The sequence below is a fragment of the Bufo bufo genome, chromosome 7 (assembly GCF_905171765.1).
Source record: "Bufo bufo chromosome 7, aBufBuf1.1, whole genome shotgun sequence".
Classification (NCBI taxonomy): Eukaryota; Metazoa; Chordata; class Amphibia; order Anura; family Bufonidae; genus Bufo; species Bufo bufo.
Window position 1 is genome coordinate 24,906,860 of NC_053395.1, and position 7,773 is coordinate 24,914,632.

The following is a 7,773-nucleotide window of genomic DNA, read 5'->3' on the forward strand; positions in this document are numbered from 1 at the left end:
TCTCTCTGTCGGGCACTGTTCATGGTCAGTTCTCTCTGGTGGGCACTGTTCATGGTCAGTTCTCTCTGGTGGGCACTGTTCATGGTCAGTTCTCTCTGGTGGGCACTGTTCATGGTCAGTTCTCTCTGGTGGGCACTGTTTATGCTTAGTTATTTCTGGCGGGTACTGTTCATGGTCAGTTCTCTCTGGTGGGCACTGTTTATGGTCAGTTCTCTCTGGCGGGCACTGTTTATGGTCAGTTCTCTCTGGTGGGCACTGTTTATGGTCAGTTCTGTCTGGTGGGCACTGTTCATGGTCAGTTCTCTCTGGTGGGCACTGTTCATGGTTAGTTCTCTCTGGTGGGCACTGTTTATGCTTAGTTATTTCTGGCGGGCACTGTTCATGGTCAGTTCTCTCTGGCGCTGCTATGTTCCCTTCTCTTCCAGAGGGAGGTTTGGGAGTGCCCAATCTGAATTATTATCACGCTAGCCTCGGAGAATGGTGGAGGGATCTGCATACCCAGCAATGGCTCCATATTGAGAGCTCTTTGTGAGAGGTCGCTCCCTTAGCAGCACCCAGGCCTATTAAGGGTCAGCGATAGATATATGGAAAAGAATAGTAGGCTTGTCCTTTCAGGATATTCCTCTTTTACAGTATCATATTCCTAACTCCATGCTTAAAGGAGTATTCCGGTAGGTAAAAGTTATCCCCCGTCCACAGGGGTACTAGCACTGGGACCCTCACCATTCACGTATCCCCTGGAGGCCACCTGAGATACCCGAAGTGGCCGGTTGCACAGGTGCTCGCCCGCTCCAATCATTTCTATGGGAGTTGCTGTACTTGGCTATCTCCGGAACTCTCATAGAAACGAATGGAGCGGCTGCACGCATGTGCGACGAGCCTCTCCGATCATTTCAGGGGGTACGGGGCACTATAGGAAAAAGCACCAGCCTATCTGCGCTCCCACGGTCCCGGCCACCAGAGAGGTTGGCACTTTTTCCTATAGTGTGCAAGCACGACCACCTCTGATGGATTTCAGGGTGGTCGTAACCATGGAAACGAGCAGTGTATAACGTGATGGAAAAATGAATGAAGCCAGCAAAGGGGGCAACATGGACAATCACAATACATTAGTAAGTGCCTTGTATTAACTTTCTCTACATGACAAATGCCACTTGCTGTAGTGAGAGGACCCCTTTAAGAGCTCCCATTGTATTAACTACAATGAACAGTGTAGGAAATTACAACTTAGATTGTATTTAACGCCTTATAGGATTGTGCATATGAGCCCTGGCTATAGGCGGGTTAAGGGTTGCCCCCTCACACATGTGGCGGCATTACTCACTGAAATATTATAAAACTACATCCTTTATTATTAATTGTTTAAAACCAAAAAAGTCACTAGACACTGAAAGAATAAGCAGTGTATATAAAGTGTTAATAAATGGAGGTTCGGAGATGAGACAACAACACCACAATCCACCCCCCAAAAAAAGAGCTCAGTTATAACATAAAGCACTGACTCTATTGCTGCTACTATCAGTATCAGGCTACATGCACACGACCGTTGTGTGTTTTGTGGTCCGCAAATTGCGGATCTGCAAAACACGGATGGCGTCCGTGTGCGTTCCGGAACGGCACGGACAGCCATTAACTGCCTACTCTTGTCCGCAAAACGGACAAGAATAGGACAGGTTATATTTTTTTTGCAGATCACGGAACGGAGCAACGGATGCGGAACGCACACGGAGTGCTGTCCGCATCTTTTGCGGCCCCATTGAAGTGAATGGGTCCGCATCCAAGCCGCAAAAACTGCGGCTCGGATGCGGACCAAAACAACGGTCGTGTGCACGAGGCCTAACTGACACGTGTCCCCTGCTACACCCCGACAGTTTAACCAGACATTTGGTTTCTTTTCTGTGTTTTCTTTCTTTTTGGTTTGTTTTAAACAATTAATAATAAAGGATGTAGTTTTATAATATTTAAGTTAGGACCCCTAAAGAGATTTTTTTGGTCAATTGACCGTTATTTGTGTTTGCTGATTCATCCCGAGGGTCCCAACAAGGGCCCAAGAGTTTTTTGCTTTTGGTATTACTCATTAGTTCTCCCTTTTTGGGATGCTCTATTTAGACTCCTATCCCAGCTTCAAGCTTCTAGGATTCACCCCTCTCCTGGCGCTCTGGGGTTTGGGGATAGCGGATCTGAAGGTTGATATACGCACATTTGCCCCTCTTTTGTGGAGCCGTACATAGGGTTGCCACCTTTCCCAATAAAAAATACTGGCCAAGTTAAGCCTCACCCCAAAGAGGGTGTGGTTGTGGGGGCGTGGCTTAACACGGGGTGTTAAGTCGCAATCATTCTGTGGCTCCTAATAACATTAATGCTCCCATTAGTGCCCCCCAGTAATAGTAATGCCCACCAGTAATATTAATGCCCCCATTAGTGCACCCCAGAATTAATGCCCACATTAGTGCCACCCAGAATTAATAATGCGCCCATTACTAGTAATGGTAAAGGCTGCACTAATGACCGCTCCACGGTCCGCGCTCATTAGTAGCAGTCCGCACAGGAAAATACCAGCAATTAACATGGCCGGTAGAAAAAAATTTACCGGCACCAGGAGGGCCACTAAATTACAGGCCTTGCCAGTGAGATACCGGCCGGGTGGCAACTCTAGCTGTACAGCCGGTCATCGTCATGTTATGATATTATTTTTTCTCTTTGTGTGTCGCCTGTTTTCTCCTGCTCCTCTTCCCCATCTGGTCCATTCCTCAGATCTGTCATATGTCAGCTGCAGCGTCACACATGGCATTTTTTAACTACCCCTGTACTGCTAATGGGGTTTTATATTTATGTCCACTTTGTGTTTTCTTTTATATATGTATTTACTGTACTACACACTGGCCATTTGTGATGTCTTCATATAATGGGACTGTTTTTTATTGTTGAAATATGCAATAAAAATTTATGGGGGTGAAGAATTGCATTTGACTGCAGTTCCCGCTTTCTAACACAAGGTGGCACCAAACCCTCTGCAGATTTATAAAACACTAGAGACCAGGGATCAGCAACCTCCCACGCTCCAGCTGTTCTGAAACTACAACCCCCAGAATCCTCCTTTCACTTCTGTGGGAGTTGCAAGAACTGCCGAGTAAGGCCTCATGCACACGACCGTTGTTTTATTTCGTGTCCGTTTTTCGTGATTTTCTGAGGACCCATTCAATGGGTCCGTTGAAAACTCGGCTAATGCACCGTTTGTCATCCGCGTCCGTGATCCGTGGTTCCAGTCCGTCAAAAAAATATAACCTGTCCTATTTTTTTCACGGAAAACGGTTCACGGACCCATTCAAGTCAATGGGACCGTGAAAAAACGCGGAGGCACACAAGATTGTCGTCCGCGTCAGTTTTTTTCCTATCATTTGCATGGCAAACTTGACTTAGACTTTTTTTTACTTTCCTTCATGTCTGGTGATCCTCCAAAAATAAAGGAAGACACACGGAAACAAAAACGGAAACGGATCACGGAACAACGGAACCCCATTTTGCGGAACGGAACACAGCAACGGTCGTGTGCATGAGGCCTAAGTGTGCACGTTGGGAGTTGTAGTTTCCCAGCAGCTGGAGGTTGCTGATCCCTGGTATGGACTAAACACAGTTAGGCGTCTTTCGGGGGCTCATATTGGACCTGATGAAGTCCTGAGTCCAGGCGGACAGTCTAGTTGCTAGGAACCTGACAGTTTTTTTTACTCAGGGTTGTCAAGAAGAGTCATAAAAACCAGGATTGTAAAAGAAGGTAGATTTTATTATGTTCCGTAAGCAAAAGTGCAGTAATGTAACCTACGCGTTTCGATCGCCTAATCAGGGCAAACATTGTCAAGAAGAGTCTTGCCAGACATTTTTTTCAATCTCTTACATATTCTTGCGAATGTCCACCATTTCTGCATCCCGGTGGAACTACATAAAGTCCTGGGGGAACTCTGCCCATATTACCTATGGGTGGGCTCAGTATGAATGATGCCAGAGTTTTCTTATTCCTAGTTTGACCAGCAGGGGGAGCAGTGCGTTGTTCACCGGCCTGGAGACAGAGACCCGCCCATTTTGGCAGATGCCTCCGGGTGCCACCTTGTCACGGAGCATGAGGACCCTGAATTTTGAGTCCACGAGAAATGTATTATGGGTGATTTTGTTAAAAAAAAAAACTAAACAAAACTTTTCTACATTGACGGCGCTTCTATCCGCCCGCGTTTGAATATCCTATGGAGACGCTCTTTGAAGCGCAGCATTTGCCTGCCCTAATTAGAAGAATTATCCATCGAGTGAATCGCTCTGTCTCCAACACGTCCATGTGACTGCTGCTTTTTCATCCTCTCCGTACAAATTAACCCCTCGAGTACGCCGATACGAAGACGTGCGCTCCGGCGCGAGATGTTCTGCGAAGCCCTGACACATCAATCTGTTGGGATAATTGTTCCGCTGCGGCGTCACCCTGAAAGACTGACAGCCCTGTCATGTGTAAAGTGGGACTAACTGGAAAACGAGTCTATTACCGGGGGAGGAAGGGGGGGGCTCATGGGATGATTTGCGTTCGCACTGAATTTATGATGGCGCTGAAGTAATGGAGCTCGGCGACGGCGCTGCGGAAGTCACAGAGCGTAAAAATGTCATTTTGTGGTGAGAGCGACAGCGTCTCTTCTACGAATCCAATTAAAATGGGAGATCTATTGTCTGTGTCGCTATTTCTAAGGGATGGGACCTATATAATAGTCCGAATGAAAAGACCCTCCCCGGAGATGGATCCCACAGGCACGTGGATTATTCATACAGTACGATCGATGGCGGGGGCGTCTGCGCCGATAATACCATCTATTATTTCTGAATTATGGAAATGAGGCACCGCTGGAGGGGAAATTTACATTTTTTACTATTGCAGTCATGGAAATTTCTATGGTGCATGATGTTGCTTTAAGAACTTTTTTATTTTTATTTTTGCATTTTTATTGGTGCTGTGTTGAGTAAATATAATGTATTGGAAAATTTATTTTTTGAGTGGAATGGAAAAAAAAAATATGAGGGGGGGGGGGGGGGTAGTTGTTACGGCTTCCAATGTGCAATATGCAGGACATGATCACTTTGAGGCCTCCGTGGCCGTATTGCGGTCCGCATACGGCGGGTCTGCAATACACGGGACACCGGCCGTGTGCATTCCGGAGATGCGGAAACAATACAGAGTGCTTTCGTGGGGTTCCGTTCCGTGCTTTCGTTCCGCAAAAAGATAGAACTTGTCCTATCTTTTTGCAGGATGGACGGATCGCGGACCCCATTTCAAGTGAATGGGGTCGCGATATGCATGCAGCATCCTTGCATTGCGGACCGCAATTTGCAGCACACGTTCGTGTGCAAGAGGCCCAAGTCTGCTGATCGGTATGATTTATATATATATATTTTTTTTTTACATTTTTCTTTTTTTTAAGATTTTGCATTGCCATAAATTTTTTTTAAAAAATTTCTGGGTGATGCTTGTACCTTGGATGAGGCGCTGATGTTTTTGATCTGTGACCTGTCTTAGTACATTTGACTTTTTGATCTTTTTTATATTTATGCTGTTTTTGGGAGGTGGGATGAACTAAAAAAGAAATCAATTCACTGCGTGGGTAAAATTATGGGATCATTATATAGATCGGGTTGTTATGGAGATGGTAATAGCAAATATTATTATTTTTATTGTAGAACATATTTTTCATAGGGAAATGGTGTTTGATTTTGATTTTTGTTTTGAATATTTTTTAACTTTATATTTTGTTCCACTCTCTGATTGCTGGTATAATACACTGCAATACTTCTGTACAACAGTGTATTATACCTGTCAGTCTGGCTCACCCGATCCCAGCTAGGGGTAGCCCTTGCAGGCCTGGGAGCACGCGTTCCCAATGTTATTTAGCTCCCAGGTGCCGTGGTCACATTTGACCATGGCATCTGGGAGGTGAAAATGTCTGCGATTGACGTTATCCTCGATCGCAGACTTCAGCAGGAACCCAGCAGCTGTGGCACCCGCTGCACTCACGAATGGGCACCGTTTTTAAACACCCACGCAGTGCCATACATGTACGGCACTGGGCGGGAAGGGGTTAAAGCTTGTTTTCGGTTTTTTTTGTTCCACTCGCTGATTGCTGGTATAATACACTGCAATAATTCTGTGTAACACTGACAGGCACTCTGTTGAGTCCTGCCTCTGGCAGAGCCTAATAGGTGTGCTAGCCTCCCAGTTGCCATATTAACTAATTGGCACCCCCACAATCGTGTCGCCATTGACACCTAGGGAGTTACTGTAAATGGCTGGGTATGGACGTATCTACGATCCTGGTTGTTGCAGCAGAATTCCAGTGGGATGTCAACAGCTGACTGCTCGGCCATGAGCTCACGCCACAGTCCTTCCTGACCACTCTATATATATATGGCGGATGACAGGAAGAGATTAAAGTGGTCCCCTGACCTGGTGTATGTTCACACTTGCACTGCTTATAACAGAAACCACAATGCCCTGTCGGATCCATTGTACACCGGATACCAATCGGCTCCGTCAGGTTCCATCGTGGCATCCGTCGATATTATACTTACTATCAGAATCTGCGACAGATGAGTGGATCTTTTGACGCAGATGTGAACAGAGCCTTATCTGCTTCTGTTCCAAATATAGCGCCACTCTTGTCAATTGGCTGTGTCTGGTACTGCATCCAATCATCATTCATTTGAATAGAGATGAGCTGCAATACCTGACACAGCCGGTGGGCAGATATGGCGCTGTTTCTGGATCCTTTTCTTCTAATTCTGAACACCCATTTTAAATCACCCACAAATACTGAATATCGTCATAGACATCAGCTTCTATGGAGTTATTTTTTATAGAGCAGGGGCTGCCAGACACTACTGGTGCCACTTATCTCCAATGGAAACAGAAACAATAGAATTAGACATTTCAGCTGGCTGTGTGTAATTCCCCACTTCTCCTGTGGCGGTGCTGTAGGGAATTTGAACACTTCTTGGCAGGGTCCTGCTCAGATCACAACAGATCACTGGGAATCTAAGCAGCGGGATACCCTTCATCAGGCTTGTTGTTGGGGAAGCCTTCTAACAAAAAAGAGATTTCGAAAGCCAGCAACCCCTTTAAGGACTAGGTTACACAGACACCAAAAATGCTTCGGTACAGCACAAAGGCCAATTAATTTTAATTAACTGGTCTAACAGTGAAACATTATGACAAATTGCCTTCATTGTGACGTCATTGTAATTCGTTCTGTGGTTCTTGGGTCATGACTATTCATCATTCATCGGGCCTGGACCACCTCCATAGTGTACACAAGGTCCACCATGACCTATCTAAACATACAGGCAATTGGAATGATTTGCGTCATGTTTATTTGGTGCATTTTACATGTTTTCAATCAAATCTTCTGCAACATCCTCGCTTAGCTTTCTTAAAGGGGTTTTCCACTTTGGAAAAAATCTCTACTTGTTAAGGCTTCCTTGACAATAAACTGACCTGAAAGTGTCATCCTGCTGAGACCTCCAGAGATAAGCTGTAATCTGTGGGGGAAACCCTACACAGTATCCATTGTGTAATACAGGTCCTCCAGAGCAAGAGACGCTCTTTGCTCTCCAGCCACAAGATGAAGGTCGTGGTCTACACTACATCGATGCCGTCTTCAGCTTTGGACAATCCCTACTTTGTCCCTTGACAAGAAGCTGACCACAAAGTGTCCTCCTGCAATCAGCTGTAATCTGTTGGAAACCTGGCAG